At 46.3% G+C, this 20,096-nt stretch overlaps 1 long non-coding RNA gene across 4 annotated transcripts; it reads left to right on the top strand.

The window, feature by feature from the left end:
- The first annotated feature begins 10,647 nt into the window (after nt 1–10,647).
- Nucleotides 10,648–17,704, top strand: LOC142494581 (uncharacterized). Of its 4 annotated transcripts, none has more exons than XR_012801544.1 (4): nt 10,648–10,866; nt 11,976–12,022; nt 13,496–13,691; nt 17,060–17,704. It is a non-coding gene; the product is annotated as an uncharacterized LOC142494581 (long non-coding RNA). The 4 variants fall into 4 exon arrangements; XR_012801545.1 differs by having other exon boundaries at nt 10,649–10,866; nt 13,519–13,691; XR_012801546.1 differs by lacking the exon at nt 11,976–12,022 and having other exon boundaries at nt 10,650–10,866.
- Nucleotides 17,705–20,096: the final 2,392 nt, after the last annotated feature.

Here is a 20,096-nt window from a genome sequence, read left to right as displayed (position 1 = left end):
CAGAGCTATGTATCACTCTGCTTCGTTGAAATTATTAGATACAGAGCTATGTACCACTCTGCTTCTTTGAAATTATTATATACAGAGCTATGTACCACTCTGCTTCTTGGTAATTATTATATACAGAGCTATGTACCACTCTGCTTCTTTGAAATTATTATATACAGAGCTATGTACCACTCTGCTTCTTGGTAATTATTATATACAGAGCTATGTACCACTCTGCTTCTTTGAAATTATTATATACAGAGCTATGTACCACTCTGCTTCTTGGTAATTATTATATACACAGCTATGTAACATTCTGTTTTTTAGTCATTATAATATACACAGCTATGTGGCACTTTGCTCCTCTTTATATTATACATAGCTATGTACAACTGTGCCATTATAATTTAAAGCTGCATGTCACGCTGCCATTATTAAATACACAGCCGTGAACCTTTTTAAATCACTTTGTTGTCATAATATACACAGCTATCTACCACAACACTTCGCTGTCATTATAGTATATACAGCTATATACCAAGCTGCTCTTCTACCATTTTAAAATATGCAACCATTTACCACTGCTCTCCTCCGGCATTCTTACAGGAAGCCATCTCTTACTCTGGCCCCTTTTCAATTTGTATGTATAATTCACAAGTGGCAGCCTGTCTGTCACGCTCCCTGGGCCAGAAGCTCGCAGCTCTGTAAAATCAGGGCTCATTATGTGACGTTGCCTAAAACCGGAACTGACGTTATGTTTCCTGAGCTAACATATCCTTAGTTTAAGCTTAAAGGAGCAATCCAAGCTGTTTTAAGTGTAACCCAATTCCCCCCCCCACCCCCCCCTCACCCCCTGGGAGATGTGTGGCTACGTTATGTGTGATGCAATGCAATACCTGTGGCTCGCAGGAAACCTGAGCCTCCGCTGCTGGGAACCTGGGGTGTACCTATGTTGATGATCGGTAGCGCCTCCACCTATAATGGGATTCTACTATGTGGAATGACCCTGTTACAGGACAATAAAGAATACACACGGGTAAAACAATAACGGTTTACTGTACACATCAGGGAACCAATAATAAAGGTGATACCGACTCGCAGGACTCGCAGGACCCGTGTCCACACCCCAGTGGAGTTAACCCCAATGAACTAAGGTGCTCCAGGCACCGGACCGTCCCAGTGTCCACAGGATCAATCACCTACCCAATTGTGTGAGACAGCGCTTCCCCCCACTAGCCCATCTATGGTTGGTGCACTTAGTTGGGTACCTGCCGGGTGTCCACACCCAGGAGCGCAGTGATGCTGATGGGATCCACGGATCCAGTGACTGCAACTGCCTCAACGTCTGGTGGGTCCCGCATGGATTGTACCATTGTATGAGATTGTTCTTTGTTGCAGGTGTCTGGGCCAGATCACCTGAGATCAGAATGCAGCCGCGTCCTGACGATATCACTCACTCTGGTACTACAGGGCAGTGTCCCTATCTATGGGCCTGTCCCTGCAGCAACCACAAGCTGAGGGGAGTGTGGACCTAGCTGGGGCCTATGGGGGTCTCTGCCTAGTGCAGTGGGTCACTGACTCCTTACACACACACACTCTACCCTTCTGCTGTCCCAGCAACCACTGACTCACTCACTAATTGCCTAACTGCCCAACTGTATAACTGCCTTAACTACAAATGTAGCCGCCCTATTGGCTAAGCTGCAGCATGTGACATCCATTCCTGAGGCTCGTGGGACATGTAGTCCCTATCTTGAGCCTTTCCCCTATTGGCCGCCACTCCGGGGGTCCTGCTGCGCATGCGTGAAGTGTCTCTCGCGCTGGCGCCATCCCCATGGCTGCCAGACTAGGGATTCTGTGCGCATGCGTGACTACACTGCACATGCGCGGGTATTAACAAAATGGCGGTGCTCTGCTATGGAAGCCACCTGTGACTCGGTCACCGCTCCAACTGCCCACAGACCTTCCCGCACTCTCCCCATCCCCCGCTGCTGGCCGCAGCGGAAGGTAAGGGAATGAAGGGGGACCCAGGGGGGACAGTGTCACATTCTCCCCCTGGTGAAAAGACCAACAACCCCGCTTGGGAACAGCGTAACACAACTATACACACAATGAGTTATATAATAAAAATGCATCCTATAACACAACTTAACCATCGTTAACGACTTTACATAAGATTCGTGCCTCTAGGCTTGCTTACACGTTTTGTGTGCCTATAGTTTAGGTTTAGTGAACTAGCAGCAATCTGCATTCAGTTCATTCATTTTTTACATATGGACATATTGCTTTGAGACTGCGCAGCCTCATTCTCCTTTAAGGATGTAGTGTTACTAATGACGTGACATTAAGTGACCTTAAACGTGCTTTGAGCATCTGACCATTTATCACCTACTGTCTCCTTGCTACCTGGTCCTGTTCTACATTGATAAAAAGCCCTTTAAAGCAGCAGCCCAAACAACCGTGTCCCCCCCCCCTCTTTTCATATGTGCATCAATACAATACACACAATGATAAGTTATTAGCTAAGTTGCAGATCGATCCGTTCTCCTGTGATCGATAGTCGAAGATTTCTCTCGAGGGTTCACTAAATGGCTGCAGAGGAGTATTAACGCTGTATATGTGACTTTGTAAATGGTTGCTATAGAAACAAAAAAGGCTTGTTACATTATAATACGTAAAAAATGTAATTCAGAGTTGTTTAAAAAAATGCTACCAGTATTTTTTCATAGTACAGAGCTGATTTATTAAAAAAAAAACACAAATGTAGGATATTGCTTGGTCTGCAGCTTTAAAAGATTTTGAAATGTATTCTAAAAAGTCAATAAAACCATTTTAGGGGCTTATTCTGTATCAGTCGAAGTGGCCGATCGAGCAGATTTCAGACAAAATTTGCCATTGTAGTCGGTGGGGAATTTTTGACGAAATTGGCCGCTGCAGCTGATATAGAATAAGCCTGGTCTCCGTTCTCCCATCACTGGGGCTGTGTTTATTGCATTGCCGCCTTTCGAAAGTCTTATAAATGATCTTGGAATCCACAACTTAAAGCACATACTTAAAGTAGCAACTCCAGGTTGCATTTCTTGCTTTGTTTATTTAATTTTTTTTTAGTTGTAGGGTTGGAAGCAGGCGCTCTCCGGAAGCTGAACTACGTTAATTTCTGCTCCGGTACCCCTGGCTTCCCGAGTTACTTACGGGTACCGGTATCGCTGCAGGAAGCAGCTCAGTCGGGGCTAACCTAATTGCGGCTGTAAAAGTTCCGCATCTGTCGGACCAATAGGAAGCCGTGACATCTCCCCTTGCGGCTTCCTATTGGCCCGTGTGACGTGGGACATTTAAACATGAAGGGGATGCCAGCGCCCCCTACGGCAGCAAGTATCTCAGGAAGCAAGGGGTCTCCGGAGCTGAAATCAACGCAGGTCAGCGCCTGCTTCAATCAAATAAGTAAAAAAAAACATAGCAAGAAATGTAAGCTGGGGTGCAGCTTTAATTATGATTTAATTCTCCTAACTACAGGTATTTCCGTACGAACTTCGTATCATCACTTACGGTTCACTTGCGCTACATCCTGTGCAAGTCAATAGCAAATATTAGCCTGCTGTAAAGCTGCTTCTCACTGTCAGAAGAGTTAGCATCAGATGAATGGAGCTCAATGCTTCCCTGACAGTGAGAATTACCTAAGTTGCCGATTGATCCGTTCTCCTGTGATCGAACGGTGAAGATTCGCCTCGGGTGTTCACTAAATGGCTGTATTGACTTTGTAAATGGTTGCTATAGAAACAAAAAAGGCTTGTTACATTCTAATAAATAAAAAATGGCATTCAGAGCTGTTTAAAGAAAAAAAATGCTACAAGTATTTTCTTATAGTACAGAACTGATTTATAAAAAAAAACCCCCCTAGGATATTGCTTGGTCTGCAGCTTTAACAGACGCAATTATTGGCTACTTTTGGTCAAGATTACAATAGACACACAATATCCTAATTTTCATGTGTCAGAAAGTACACGTCAATGTCTTAGTCTGCTCCTCTGCCATCATTGAGACGGTGTTACGCCGGTGCTGCCCGCAGACTTGACCCGTCCCCTGTGCTGAGGTGGGACGTAGGGATACACGCACCCGCAGCAAAGGGAGCGCGTCCGGAGTGTGGTGTTAGTGTTGCCAGGCCAGGTATAGTGATGAAGACAATACTTGCCGGTACCGGTAGTAGAGGAGGAGTAGTATTTGCCGTTGCCAAGATCAGGGATAGGAGAGTTGCGGATGATCGAAGGTATAAGCCGTGTTACAGGGATGCCAGAAGTCACGAAGTCCAAGTAGAGCCGAAGTCGAGAGCCAGAGGGGGTAGTCGTCCAATCCGCGTCAATACCTGAGGAGTCACTGAGAGAGTAGTCAAATGCTTCCATACAGAACTATGTCGAGCGACGAGTGATGGGAAGCACAGGCATAATAAAGCTGGGCAGGCCAATGGGAAAAGGGGGCAGGCCTGGAGGACTGCAAGGAATCCTCCCTGATAGGAGGGAGGTGTTACAGCCCAGCTGAGTGTAATCATTGATTTGCATGGAACTGTGTGATGCTTGGGGGTGACGCCTCACTGCAGGAGCAGTGGTTAAAAGTGCTCTGTTAGGCGTGTGCTCTGTAAGCTGGGAATGCATGCACATAACGTCTGAGGCTGGCGTTCGTGTAGGTGTGCGTCCAGAAGGCGTGGGCGCGCCCGGCGCTGAGCAGAGGAATCGCCGAGGGAAGTGATCCCGCGACGGCGGCAGGGGCGAGGAGCCGTGGAGGACGGTAAGGCAGGATTGTTTTGTGGGTGCAGGGACTCCCTGCGGAGAGGGGGTGCTCTGTGTGGAAAGCGAGGAGAACGTCGATTCCTGACAGTACCCCCCTCTTCAGGAACGGCCTCAGGACGGTCCAAGAACGGTTTCTCTGGAAACTTCTTCCTGAAGGACTTAAGAAGGGCCGGGGCATGAATGTCCTTTGAAGGTACCCAGGATCTCTCTTCAGGGCCAAAGCCCTTCCACTGCACCAAGAACTGGAGCTGACCCCTGGATAGGCGAGAATCCAAAAGAGTGAACTTCGTATTCCTCGTTATTTTGTACCGTAATGGGATCCGGTTTACGAGTTTGATCCGGAAAGAAGTGACTGGAGATAAATGGTTTTAAGAGAGAGACATGAAAGACATTGGGAATCTTCATACTGGGTGGTAGTTGGAGCCGGAATGCCACAGGATTGATTTGTTCACAAATAGGGAAGGGACCCAGGAACTTAGGAGCCAGTTTAGGAGATGGTACCTTGAGGTGGATATTCCTAGAGGAGAGCCATACCAAATCCCCTGGTTTGTAACTGGGCGCCGAACGACGACGACGATCAGCCTGTAATTTCGATCAGCGGGAGGAGTTGAGAAGGGTAGACTGAATCCTGGACCATGCGGTTTGGAGGGAAGAAATGCGTTCATCTATGGCTGGTACTCCAGGAGGAATATTGGGGATGGGAAGAAAGGGAGGGTGGAACCCATAATTTATAAAGAAGGGTGACTCCCGGGTGGACTCGTTTTTTGCAGAATTGACGGCATACTCTGCCCAAGAGAGGAGTTGAGCCCAATCATCCTGGAAATCGGATATAAAACATCTCAGGTACTTCTCCAGGGATTGATTGATTCTCTCCGTTTGTCCATTGGACTGAGGATGATAGGCGGAAGAGAAGGAAGAAGAGATGCCCAATCTCTTCGTGAAAGCTCTCCAAAATTTGGATACGAACTGAGAACCTCTGTCAGACACAATGGACGAAGGGATCCCATGAATCCGGAAAATCTGCTCCGTAAAGATATCAGCAAGGGCGGGGGAGGTGGGTAATCCTTTAAGTGGAATGAAATGGGACATCTTCGAGAACCTGTCCACGACCACCAAGATAGTGTTCATTCCTCTGGACCTGGGCAACTCCACGATGAAGTCCATAGAAATGTGGGACCAGGGGCGGTCGGGAACTGGAAGGGGTAACAGAAAACCCTAAGGCTTTTGACGGAGAGTCTTGCTTTGAGCGCACGTGGGGCATGCGCGGGTAAACTCCAGAATATCTTGAGACATCCTTGGCCATCAGAAATTCCGACGAATGAGATCAGTAGTCTTCTTAAAACCCGGATGACCTGCAGATTTAGAGGAGTGACCCCAAGACAGGACCTCTGGAACAAATTTGGATGGTACAAAGAGTTTGTTGTCAGGAACGACCAAGTCCTTGGGAATGCGTCTCTGGGAGTGCAAAATCTTGTCAAGATTCTTGAAAGTAGACGTGGCGAGAATCCTCTAATGTGGAAGGATAGTCTCCAACGATTCCTCTGGCCTCTCTTCAGAAGAATGTATACGGCAGAGTGCGTCTGCCTTTACGTTCTTGGTCCCGGGAATATAGGACAGGTGAAAATCGAATCGAGAAAAAAGAGAGCCCAACGAGCCTGTCGTGGACCAAGGCGTCGAGCGTTCTCTATGTAAAGAAGGTTCTTGTGGTCCGTGAGAATAGTAAACGGCTCTTTTGACCCCTCCAGCAGGTGTCTCCACTCTTGAAGAGCCATCTTCACGGCCAGAAGTTCCCTGTTACCCACGTCATAGTTCCTCTCTGCAGACGAGAATTTCTTGGAAAAATATGCACAGGGATGTAACTTATCTTGGGGTGTGGGTCTCTGGGAAAGAACGGCACCAGCGCTGCAATCAGAAACGTCAACCTCCAGGACGAAGGGAAGTTCGATGTTGGGATGACAGAGAATAGGTGCGGATATAAAGGCTTCCTTGAGTGTCTCGAAGGCGGAGATGGCCTCGGGTGACCAAGCAGAAGGATCAGCTCCTTTTTTGGTGAGCGCAGTGAGGGGTGCCACAATGGTGGAAAAACTCCGTATAAACTTACGATAGTAATTAGCGAACCCTAAAAAACGTTGTATGGCTTTGAGAGAGTTGGGTCTTGGCCATTCAGTGACTGCTTGAAGTTTACCGGAGTCCATCATAAACCCCTCATCGGAAATGATATACCCCAGGAACGGAGTAGAGGTCGTATGAAAGGTGCACTTCTCCAGTTTGGCGTACAAATGGTGTTCACGGAGACGGGAAAGGACATAGGAGGTGTGGCGTATATGGTCCTGGAGATCTTTGGAAAAAATCAGGATATCATCCAAGTATACAATAACAAAAATATTGAGTACCTTACGAAAGACGTCGTTGATGAAATCCTGGAAGACAGCGGGAGCATTACATAAGCCAAAAGGCATTACTAGATATTCGTAGTGTCCACTACGCGTGTTGAAGGCCGTCTTCCATTCATCCCCCTTCCTGATGCGCACCAGGTTATAGGCACCACTTAGGTCCAACTTGGAAAAAATCTTGGCCCCCTGTAATTTATCGAACAGTTCGGTAATAAGGGGAAGGGGGTAACGATTTTTAATAGTGATGTGGTTTAAACCCCTGTAGTCGATGCAAGGCCTCAACGACCCGTCCTTTTTCTTGACGAAGAAAAACCCAGCCCCTGCTGGGGAATTGGAGTGACGAATAAAGCCTTTCTTGAGATTCTCCTGGATATATTCATCCATAGCGTGAGATTCTGGTAACGACAAGGGGTAGGTCTTGGACTTGGGTAGGGAGTAACCTGGAACTAGATCGATCGGACAATCGTAAGTCCTGTGTGGCGGCAAGAGGTCTAACTGTACCTTATTGAAAACGTCCCGGAATTGATGGTAAACAGAAGGTAGAATAACTTCGGAACAGAGGTATTGGCCAGCAGTTGATGAGCCTCGCATGACCTCGGCCTCCAGGAAATGGGGGCAGAGGAAGTCCAGTCAATGAGCGGATTGTTAAGCTGTAGCCAAGGAAGACCAAGGGTGATGGGTATCCCAGGTGCGTGAATGGCATCGAGAACTAAGATCTCCTTGTGCAGATGTGAGGACAGAAGCAAGGGAGCCGTCTCTAAGGAGATGTGGGCCGGGGTAAGAGGACGTCCATCGATACCGACGAGTGCGATGGGAACCTTCTTTCTCACGAGTGGTATGCGGTTTAACCTGGCGAATTCAAGATCCACAAAGTTTCCTCCAGCTCCTGAGTCAATGAAAGCGGCGGTAGAAGTCTTGAACTTATCGCCTGAAAGGGAGACTGGAAATGTAAGTTTCTTAGGGAGTTCACCTTTAGAAAGGGCACGTGGAGACATTACACCCAGAGGGAGCCCCTCTGTACTCACTGGGTGTTCCCGTCGCGGACGCAGTGGACACTCCCGAACCAGATGTTCCATGGATCCGCAGTAGAAACACAATCCCCCGGCGTGGCGGAACTGCCGTATCGGTGTGCGGATGCGTTGTACCCCAATTGCATTGGCTCTGGCAACTCCAGTGCAGGAGTGTTGCTGGGAGTACTGGAGAACGGAACTTGAAAGTTATGGACGCGAGTGCGCTGACGCTCTGAGCGGCGTACCTGGATACGTTGATCCACTCGGACAGCCAAATCAATGAGGACCTCCAATTGATCCGGCCTGGATTGGCGAGAGAGTTCATCCTTGATGGGATCTGCCAGGCCTTGCCAGAACATGGAGACGAGAGCCTCTTGTCCCTAGTTAGTCTCGGCTGCTAGAGTCCGGAATTCCACAGCATACTGCGTCACCATTCGCCGTCCCTGAGTGATCTGGAGGAGAGAAACAGATGCCATCTCCCGACGAGCGGAAGAATCGAATACTTGTTGAAACTCGGCTTTAAATGCCGGGTAATCTTGGGTAAGGTCAGAACGTAGCTCCCAAACCGGGGAAGCCCAAGCCAGGGCGCTGCCAGTGAGGAGGTTATAAATGTAGGCTACCTTCTTGTGATCAGTATTGTAGAGATGGGGAGCCATTTCAAACTGCACCTCACACTGGTTTAGGAAACCCCTACAATCTTGCGGTTCACCTGCATAAGGCTTGGGGGGAGGAATCCTTACATCTGAGCTGCTAACTGCGCTTGCGGAGTGGGGGCTTACATCTGGCGGGGTCGTGGTCGGTACCCTGTCTGAGAGTACTGCGACCTGGCGTGTAAGTGTCACAATTTGATCCGCCATGGCCTGGTTATGCTGAATACAAAAAGGATGGGGGAGCACAATGGTTGGAAACAGGCAGTGTTATAGAACTGGTAATTGCTCTTTAAGGTGAAGCAGTTATATCCTGAGCGAGTGTGTTGGCTCAGGTGTCTAATATCTAATTGGAAAGCTAGGCACACATGGGTATATGTGTGTTGGTGTGAAGGTGAAATAAAATAAAAGTATATAAAACTTACACGGCCTTGTGTAAGCCCAGTCACATCAGGGTTTCTTTGGGAGTCCCGTATGCTTCTGATGAGGCTTTTCTTCTTACGATGCGTGTTCTTCTTCTTGATGTATCGGCCACTTGGTTCACAGTGCCACTCCAGGGGGATTTCCTCTCGTATAAATAGAAAGGAGGATAGGGTTAACACATATAATTATATATACGTCAATGAGGGGAGGGATGGTGTGTTTTATGGACCACCAAAAAATTGTTTAGCACTCACACGGACTAGTGTGAGTGTAATCCTATCTTGGTATCTTGTTCACTTATAGGTGTTGCCCAATCAAATATCAAGTAATGAAAGGGTGGGGTATAAGGGTATTAGTGGTAAATATAACACAATACTCACACGGGCCAGTGTGAGTACACACTCTTAGCGGTATCTTGCTCTTCTGTTCCAGTTGTAAGTGGTGGTGAAGATGGGGTTAATATATAAAAGACACTAATGTCTAGAGGGTTAAAAACACTAACTTTAATGAAACATATAAAATAAAAACAAACACAGAATACAATTCTGTGGAAGGTGAATGCAAGGGGTAGACAGTGTGGTGTTTAGTTGTAGGGAGTCTCTCTCTTCCGCGTCCGGATGGAGAGCTGCAACTGCACCTCCGCCTCCTCTGTAATGTGCTTTAAAATGTTCCAGGTAAAGAGCAACGCGTTTCGTCCAAGTACTGGACTTCCTCAGGCTCTGTAGATGTTGTCCTGCTATTCCCAGCCTCTTTTATGCCGGGTTGGGCCAATCCAGATCGTTGTATTGGTCCGGTTCCGTTTCTCTAATGCGACAGGTTATGCTGAAGCAGATTAGAGAGAAACTGTTGAAGTTCGGTCTGGTCTGCGTCTTGTCGGCTCGACATAATGTTACGCCGGTGCTGCCCGCAGACTTGACCCGTCCCCTGTGCTGAGGTGGGACGTAGGGATACACGCACCCGCAGCAAAGGTAGCGCGTCCGGAGTGTGGTATTAGTGTTGCCAGGCCAGGTATAGTAATGAAGACAATTCTTGCCGGTACCGGTAGTAGAGGAGGAGTAGTATTTGCCGTTGCCAAGATCAGGGATAGGAGAGTTGCGGATGATCGAAGGTATAAGCCGTGTTACAGGGATGCCAGAAGTCACGAAGTCCAAGTAGAGCCGAAGTCGAGAGCCAGAGGGGGTAGTCGTCCAATCCGCGTCAATACCTGAGGAGTCACTGAGAGAGTAGTCAAATGCTTCCATACAGAACTATGTCGAGCGACGAGTGATGGGAAGCACAGGCATAATAAAGCTGGGCAGGCCAATGGGAAAAGGGGGCAGGCCTGGAGGACTGCAAGGTGTCCTCCCTGATAGGAGGGAGGTGTTACAGCCCAGCTGAGTGTAATCATTGATTTGCATGGAACTGTGTGATGCTTGGGGGCAACGCCTCACTGCAAGAGCAGTGGTTAAAAGTGCTTTGTTAGGCGTGTGCTCTGTAAGCTGGGAATGCATGCACATAACGTCTGGGGCTGGCGTGCGTGTAGGTGTGCGTCCAGAAGGGCGTGGGCACGCCCGGCGCTGAGCAGAGGAATCGCCGAGGGGAGTGATCCCGCGACGGCGGCAGGGGCGAGGAGCCGTGGAGGACGGTAAGGCAGGAATGTTTTGTGGGTGCAGGGACTCCCTGCGGAGAGGGGGTGCTCTGTGTGGAAAGCGAGGAGAACGTCGATTCCTGACAGACGGTTATAGAAACATAGAATTTGATGGCACATGGGAACCACTTTGCCCACCTAGTCTCCCACCATCCCCAGGCCCATAACAACCCTTTCCAGGCCCTGATATCCATCTCTCCCCTCAAGCCCACATTTCACTCCCCCACCCTCTCAAGCCCCCCAGGGCGCTGTGAGCTCTTCTCTTTTCATTTATTCTAGGCCCCAAGATTTCTGTTGGCGGCTGTGTGTGTACCCCAAGCATGTTGGAATTCCCCTAGTATAGTAGCCCCTACCACCTCTTTCAGGAAGCGATTCCACAAATCCACCACCCTTTCCATGAAGAAGTATTATTGTTTCCCCTGCTCTTTCTCTTTTTCTGTATTGTTGACATTATACTGTACATTGCTATCTGTCATACATTAACCATTACCTGGCATTCGTTTTTTCTTTTTTTTCTTCTGTCAATCAATATATAAAGCCATCAAATAAAAATAAGGACCTTAGGACCACATGCCCAAAAGGGTGCTAAGCTTTAGCACGCCTTTACTTCCATTCATTAAGCTTGGCACCCTGTTTTACATAAACAATCACCAATTTTAAAACCAGGCCTGTATTAACATCAAACAAACAGAGAAGCCCAAAGCTACTTCCAATGTGACAAAAATACACAGTGCAATACCTATATATTCTCTTGTAAAAGGGTCATTTAGTTTAACCCTTTGGCCAAAGCATGTTAAGCCTGCTGTCACTTTCAAGGCATGACCGTAGCAGGTCCTAACACTCCTTGAGTTAAAATTCTTATTTGCCTGTATAATTACAGGAACAATGACCTGCATTGGATCTGTCATAACCCAGCAAAATGAAACTGACCTGCCAACTTGGAAAGTGGGGAGAGGCGAGCTTAATCCTTGGGGGGGGGGGGATGGTGGGCACTAACCTCCCAAAAACAGCTGAGACCAGATACACATGTGCTGTATTAACATCTTCATGCATCAGAAGCTATGTGGCAACATTAACCACCTGATGCCATCTCAATTGAATCACAGGTTCCCTTCCTTCCGGGCCTAGGATCACAGACATACCAGCCAAAACGGTAAAGCTGCTTTAGGGAGATGTATGAGGGAAATTATGGAGAATGTTTCATCTACCACTGACTTGCATTGGTATAGAGGGATTTTTTTTTTATCAGGGAGTTAAAAATGATAGCCAAGGATGAGGGGCAGTCAGGCCCGAACCTCTGGATTTCGAGTCAAATTATTGCAGTGCCGGGATACTTGTTATTTCTTACCATTTTAAGATCTCGTCTTCCATAGCCAGTCGAAGAGAAAAAAATATGACTTTGTATAAATGCCTTTACTTTCATTTTTTTCCCCATCATGGTCACATGCTATATTGTGATATCCTTCAATTTTGGAAATAAAAACCGATATAAAAAAATGTTTTTCTGTGGAAAAGGGTAAATTGTAATTTTTGTTTAAAATAAAAAAAATAAAAAAAAGCTTTATTTAGGCTGGCCTGATTGCCACAACTCTGGAACTCAAGTTGCACCCATCTTAAAAATGTGATACATTTTAGAAAATGGTAGGGTAGGTGTTCTATGGCTGAACGCTTTCACTGTATCACATTTTAAGCTGGCCTGTAACTGATAAATACGCCTATAACATATTTTATCTTTAACGGTTCTTGCAATGTCTTTATATACAATGTATAAACCCTGTTCACTTTAGGGAACAAAGTATTTTCATCATAACTCTGTGCTCAGGACATACTTGAAAACAAGAGGTAACTCTCAATGTATTACTTGTAAACATTTTATACATAAATAAGTATCACGACTCCAGTATGTTGTTGCTAAGCTGTGTGGGGATGGCCTTGTACAGCTTCACAAGCTTGTACTAATAATATGAAAAGCACTATCACATTGTAATGTTTAGAAATCCAGGCCTGTGTATATTTATTAAAGCTTGTTCCCTACTGTACATGAAACTGACATAGTGCCACTAACAATAGCAATATTATCTCCTATTCTGCAATTCCAATGTGAAAGCCCTGGTCCTGTAAGCAGCTGTGAGGTTAGGTTAGGGGTGGGGGGATTAGAGGGGAATTTATAGCAGCAGTTCAAGCTTTCCCCCCCCCCCCATTCAGTATGTGCATCAATACAATCTACACGCTGACAAGTGATTAGCTAAATTGCTGATCGATCCGTTCTCCTGTAATCGAAGGCTGAAATTCGGCTGGGGGTTCACTAAATGCATCTTGGGTAATCTTCTGCTGCACTGACAGCCAAAGTTCTGTGAGGAAGATCATGTGACCAGGCAGGCACTGGATTTAATTGGTTTACTGCTTGAGAGGGCAGGGCTCAATAAGGTGATGTTGTTTCAGAAGGGGAAGGGAATGTGACTTTGTAAATGGTTGCTATATGACAAAAATGCCTGTTACATTAGAATACATTAAAAATGTCTTTAAAATTGTTATTTTTTTTAAATGTAACAAGTATTTTCTTATAGTACAGAACAGATTCATTTAAAAATAAAAATACAAATGTACGCTATTGGTTGAACTGCAGCTTTAACTACCACTTTCTACAAGGATCCATCTGCAGTGAAGTTCCCCGACTGGAGTTTCCTGGTTCCTGTGTGCTGTATCCTGTTCCTGAGTCCTAGGCATGGCTGTGCACCGTGGAGGAAGAAGGACGAAGTCGAATGGCCCAGCAGAGGATGTGGCGCGAGGTCCAGTGGTCGAAGATGGCAGAATGGAAGCGGGTAAGAGAGTTGCAGGAAAACGCGAGGCGGTGCTGACCCGAGGGTTCGACGTGAGGAGTTTCTGCCAGGGAGGGGGGGTCAACCAGCGGTATGGAGGCGAGCCGGCATTGTCGGCGGGCTCCGGCAGCGATGCAGGCTTCAGCGGCAACGGAAGCCTGGAGATAAAAGTGCCCCAGGGCGGAGAGCGGGACAGGGCAAGGCCGCAGCAAGCAGAGGGGGAATGGGGGTGTGGCTTCCAGAGTGTCACATGACAGGGACAGGCCACATGCAGGCAACAGAGAGGCGCAGCAGGCCCCGCAGAAGGGAACGGCCTGGCAGTGGTGCTCCTGGCCTCCGCTGAGGCTCATCCCATCAGAGGATGGCTGAAGGTGCATGAAGAGGCTCTAGGACAGCCCAGAAGAGGACCGGGTTGGGAGGGAGGGTGGCAAGGGAGGTGGGGATACGGCAGTTAGTGAGGGCCCCAGGGGGCTGGGTTATGGGGGAGGGTGGGCAGGTAGATATGGAGTAGAGTTGTGAGGATTCTGTTGCGGGTGATTAGGGATGGGCGAAACTGTCAAAATCCGTACTCCGGAATTCCCCGAATTATTTTGACAAAATACGTCCCTGTAACAGGGACTTATCACTGTTTGAAAGAAACTGCCTCTAAATCCAGAAGTGTGCTGATTAATTGCACACAGGCAATCAACAAGACACCACCTGGCTGATTAGGACTTTTAGAAAAAGCCAGGTGTGAGAAACAGGAGAGAGATTCCTTAGCTCACATTTGGGCTGACAGAAGGAGAGCAGAGAAGCCTGCACACCGACACTGTCTTGTGCACAAAGGCTGTGCTGAGATCAAGACACCCAGAGACCTATATTTCCTGGACAGAGGACCCAGGTACTTGCCAGAGACTGACATGGAGGGCTAACTTTTTAATGTACTTCCTGAGCCTTTGGGGTGATAGGCTGGTAATGGGAATATCCCTCCAGTCCTGCAGATAGGGTCTGGGGAAGCAAGTTAGCCCTTACAAAGGGGGGGGGGGGGGTGAGGGAGTTGTTATTTTGTTGTTTTTGCATGTTTTGCCTGGATAAAGGAACAGGCTCAATAAAGTCAAGATATAATTTCAACCTAAAACAGTCTCCATTTGCATACCTCTGCACACATCTGTTACAGCAAATTAAAATTCGCATGTGGATTGCATACGTGAAAATCCAGACAGATTCATTAAAATTTATAATTGCATACAATCCTGACAGATTTTTAAGAATCCATTGGTGGACAGGGAGACCTTTCTAATTTTATGAGCAGTTGCCATTTGTATATATAACCCTTCAAACGTTCCTCTAAATAAATTAGGGAGAAATGTCTGTGCTGAAAAAGGAGCATAGCTGAGGTACCTAGTTATGCTAATGGATATGGAAAGTGTATTTAAATGACTCCCATCCCACTTCCTTAAAAGGATTTTCATACCAACTATATAGAGTTGGTAAGCCTACGGTACCAACCCAACAACTGGAATGGTGTGATGGCAACAGGAAACGCAACCACAGCTTTTCTAGGCCACAGTTCTAGTAGTGTGAGCTGAACCAGCTGATGGGTACTATTAATGTCACATCCTACTTTTAAGCTGCTCACATATGTAGCTATTAATGTATCTCACAGGTATCTCAGTTGTGCTCCGCAAGGAACTTCAAACTGTCAACCAAGAAGTGGAAGTAGTGTGCTTTTAAAGGAAGACAAAGGGCTGGAACTACTTCTGGTATGTGCACTACTTTTGGTGCTACATAAAGGATATGCAGATGTAACAGGGTATGTCCAGCTGTACCTGTTTCTCCCCACATAGTGTATCTGCTATGTAAGTCCTGTTAAGATTCAGGCATTAGCAGGTTAATCTGTGGGCCCTTGACCCCCCCCCCCTTTCTGCTTCTCCAGAAAGTGAAGGAAGGTAGGTGGTGTCTCATGGCCTGTGTACAGCCCCTTGTAGGTGGGTACAGTCCATGAGCCTGCCCTTCCAGAAGTTTCTAGGGGGAGTAGCCTAAAAGTTTAGGGGACTTCCCCTCAGCCTTGAGAGGGTGAGGCTGTGTCAGCCCCTGCTCCTCCTGGAGTAAAGAGGATGAGTGTGTCCCTCTCTGATCCCTGGCTAGGGTGAAGGAGGGTGAGGTGATGGTGGTGCTGCGGTGTGGCAATAAAACAGTAGTACCTTAGTGATTGCACCTTTATTTAGGGGTATATTTTATATCTCATTACTTCACGACTTCATGTTTAAGCACAGTACCTGACGGTTGAGCACATTCATGAATATGTGCACAGGCATACACAACAAGCCACGCCGTTTTCTGGTATCTGTAAGCTGTTCTATCTACTGCCAGCAATTAATTTACTTAGCCCTGATTTTCATGGGCTATACTTGCTCTATATAGGCAGCTCTTTACACCACCTCCTCATCTCTGTTTTAACCCAAGAACTCCCACTTAGGGAATACTGCATACCAGCGCCCTTTATTGAACACTTGATCTAATTCCCCTCAATTGTTCATATCATCCTATAATCTGGAGTGTCATATGCACTCAATTTGGGATTAAATATGTGTGTCCTTCCTTGGATTTTAAACCTCATTATTTTAATCAGATAAACATTAAAGATATAAGTTTTAATTAGTTTCATACTGCATGTAGGGTACTGAGTGCTATAGCTGGGTTCTTGCCTCTTTGCTGTTCTACTTACTTCATTACCCACAGCACCTTACCCTACATACATATTTAATTTAATTTAGCAGTAGCGGGGTTCACTTACTATTAGTTTAATGGTAGCGGAGCAATCTGGCTGTGTCTCTAGTTGCAATAAATTGTTATATTTTTCATGTGGTGATAAAAGGTTGTTCTTATAATAAAGCTGTGACTGTATTTCCCCCCCAAGAAGGTTGTGTGGTGTGGTTATTGGGAACACAGGGACGGCTCAAGGCATGGGTGAGTCTGGCCTCCACACAGTCACAAAACCACCTGTTTGAACACCTTTGTCCTGTCTATGAAGGGGTTAATGGAGGCCCCAGACTCCGCTGCCTATGCTCAGTAACTGTGTTTAGCAGGATCCAACAGGCCCTTTGCTCTGTCCTCAGTGCCCTTTGCATGCCGATAGTGAGATGTCAGCATTTACAGAGCTGGGTTCAGTGAGCCAGGGGGTAAGTTTGCACAATATCTGTGAATATCCCAGATCAATCAAGCATGTCCCAGTAGAAGTGGATATATATTAAAGCTGCCGTTCAAGCAATATCCTACATAAATCAGTTCTGTACTATGAGAAAATACTTGTAGCATTTAAAAAAAAAAATATATATATTTAAAGACATTTTAATGTATTCTAATGTAACATGCATTTTTATTTCCTATAGCAACCATTTACAAAGTCACATCCCCTTCCGCTTCTGAAACAGCATCACCTTTTTGAGCCCTGCCCTCTCTAGCAGTGAACCAATTGAATCTAGTGCCTGCCTGGTCACATGATCTTCCTCACAGAACTTTGACTGGCAGTGCAGCAGAAGAGGACCCAAGATGCTTAGTGAACCGCCAACCGAATCTTCAGCGATTTGATTACAGGAGAACGGATCGATCAGCAACTTAGCTAATCACTTGTCAGTGTGCAGATTTTATTGATGCACATATTGAATGAAAAAAAAAATATATTTTTTTTAATAAACGACTGCTTGAACTTGAGCTTTAACACCCAATATATCCCGTCTCTAGATCAGTGGTTTCCAACTTTTTTTTTACTTTGTGCACCTCCTGCTTTGGTGAGCCCCTTATTAATAAATCTGCCTACTTGTAAGAGCTGTGTGCAGAGGTATGCTAATGGAGACCGGTTAGAGTGAAATTAATATATGGCTTTATTGAACCTGTTCCTTTAAACAATGTACAACACAAGACATAAAAGAAAACCTACTCCATTTTGGAGAATAACTAGACAGTATGTGCCCTACCTATCTGTGGCTGGCTGGATAAGCCAGTTCCCAGTCTCAGAAACATTTATTATATTTCTCAGGGAGCAATATATAAGAAAAGTCTTATCTAGTTCTCCAGCTGCACGCTTGGCAGCCAAGCCGCTCCCAGGAATATCAGTCTGGTTATTCCTCTGTCAGCACAGTTGTGTGCTTAGGAAATCTTTGTGTCCAGGCATAGAGAGGTCTGGTCCCCTCGCGTCTTGTTGTCAACACACAGTCCTCCTGTGTGCTCAAGACCCTCTCCTCATGTCAGCACCGTTGTGTGCTAAGGAAAATCTCCCTCTCTGTTTCTCACACAAGGCTTTTCCTCAGAGCTCTGATTAGCAATGTGGAGCCTGGCTAATTGAGTGGCTGCAATTAACCAGCTCCCTGCTGGTTTCAGAACTCTGAGGCAGCTTTCTTTAAACAGGGTTAAATCCCTGTTACACAACTCATCAGACTATTAATACTAACAAAACTATTTGACAGATCCCAGGCAGTATAGTGTCCTGAGCTCAGGGGACACAAATGCTGAGTAAGGCCCCAAACTGCAACTGTATGAGAAGACAGCATGGTGGGAGAAGGTGTCAATTACTGTGGGAGCTTCCATGCCCCATAATGCCTTGCTGCTGTGGATGCAAAGCATTGTGGGGAGCGACTTTGGAAGCTCCTGCTGTAATTGACCGCTATACCACCCATGCTAAGTTGCAGTTTGGATAGTGTTGGGCTACGATTATACCAGCTCCGGCTGGGCGTGTACGCGATCTCGTGACGTCATCATTGCGATGCTTCCGAGTGGCATGTGCACTGCAGCCAGGAGGCAGCCGAGGAGACAGGGAGGAGTGGCCGTGAGCGGTTCACCCTCATTGGCTGAACCGCTCACGTGACGCGGCCGTTGTCTGAAGAAAACAAAATCCCAGGTCTGTTCTGTCTGCCGCCCTGCAGTTCCTGTCTGCGCGCATGTCGCGCTTGGTAAGCAAACGTTCATTGGATTGTAGCAATTTGATTTTGAACCACGCTGTGCCGCCAGCCGCTTTTGGTATAATCAAGGCCTTATTGAGTATGCAGACCCCACCCAGGCTCTGGGGGCCACTATACATCCTGGGATCCACCATAAATATTTTGGGACAAACCCCTTGGAGACACCACACAAACCCCTAGGGGTTGTGGAATCAGTGCTCTAAATTAATCCCATTTGCCACTAGGGTTGCCAGGTGTCCAGTATTGAACCGGACTGTCCTGTATTTGGATACTCTGTCCAGTAAAAAATGAGAGGTACCGTAATACTGGACATGTATGTGTCCAGTATTACCTCCCTTTCACAATTGTGTCCAGTATTTTTGGAGAAGCCACCTGGCAACCCTATTTGCCACCAGAGGGGTATGCAGAGTAATATTTTTTTTTTTTTTTTTAATTAAATATAGCACTGACAGTCTTCGCAGCGCTGAACATATACATTTTGTAGACTCGAGTCCCTGCCCTGAAGAGCTTACAATTTGATTTTGGCGCCCTGAGGCACAGGTAGATAACGCGACTTGTTCAATGTCACAAGAGAGATGACACCGGGATTGGAACCCGGTTCACTTGCTAGTGTCGTTATCACTAAAGTTACTACGGTACATCAGCCAAACAGCACGATGGCAAATATCCGGATTCATGTGAGGGAGGAAGGCTGCAGAAATTCTAAATACAGTGGCCATGTGATGCTCCAGAAATCACAAAATACACAAAAGGGATCAAGATACTCAACAGTTTCCCCCTAAAGTATTTGTCCAATAATTAGGTGGCAAAAAAGTGCCATTGTTTTTTTCTCACCAAAAAAGGTTTACTCCCTCATTAAGAAATCCCTCTAAAATGTCCCCAATAAGGCATGCCCGCTGCCACAGTGGCCATCTTTAATGTACCCCAATTATACTTGTTCTTAAATGATCAACTTATAAGGATGCAATAATATTCTTCCTCTTCTTTGGACTAAAGTGCAAGTTTTTTCCACATTTTTTTATTTTATCGTTACTCAGTCGAAAGTGCATTACATAACTTGTCTGATCTTAATATAGGCATTTGTACATATATAGTCACATTTAAATAGTTCAACCTGATCAACATTTTTTTTCGTTGAATGCAAGAAACAAAAATGAATAGCAACAGAATGGACCAGATATACCAAAAAATGAAGGCAAAACATTAAAGGGAGGCACGAGGACAAATGACAGACTATGGATATGATTTACAGGAGCTACCCACGGTTTATGGCAGTGTTTTTTTTAACAGGGGTTGTACGGGCATCCCTAAAGTGTTCTCGGCAATGTGCAGGTCATTTGAAAATGATACTAAATACAGAACAATTTTCAATGCATCTGATCTCAGACACGCAGTTAGAGAGGGTTGGGGATCCTTACAATGCATCTGATCTCAGACGCGCTATTAGAGAGGGTCGGGGTTCCTTACAATG

This window comes from Ascaphus truei, chromosome 5 (assembly GCF_040206685.1).
Source record: "Ascaphus truei isolate aAscTru1 chromosome 5, aAscTru1.hap1, whole genome shotgun sequence".
Lineage (NCBI taxonomy): Eukaryota > Metazoa > Chordata > Amphibia > Anura > Ascaphidae > Ascaphus > Ascaphus truei.
The sequence above is the reverse complement of the archived record's forward strand: the minus strand, read 5'-3'. Positions and strand labels throughout refer to the sequence as shown.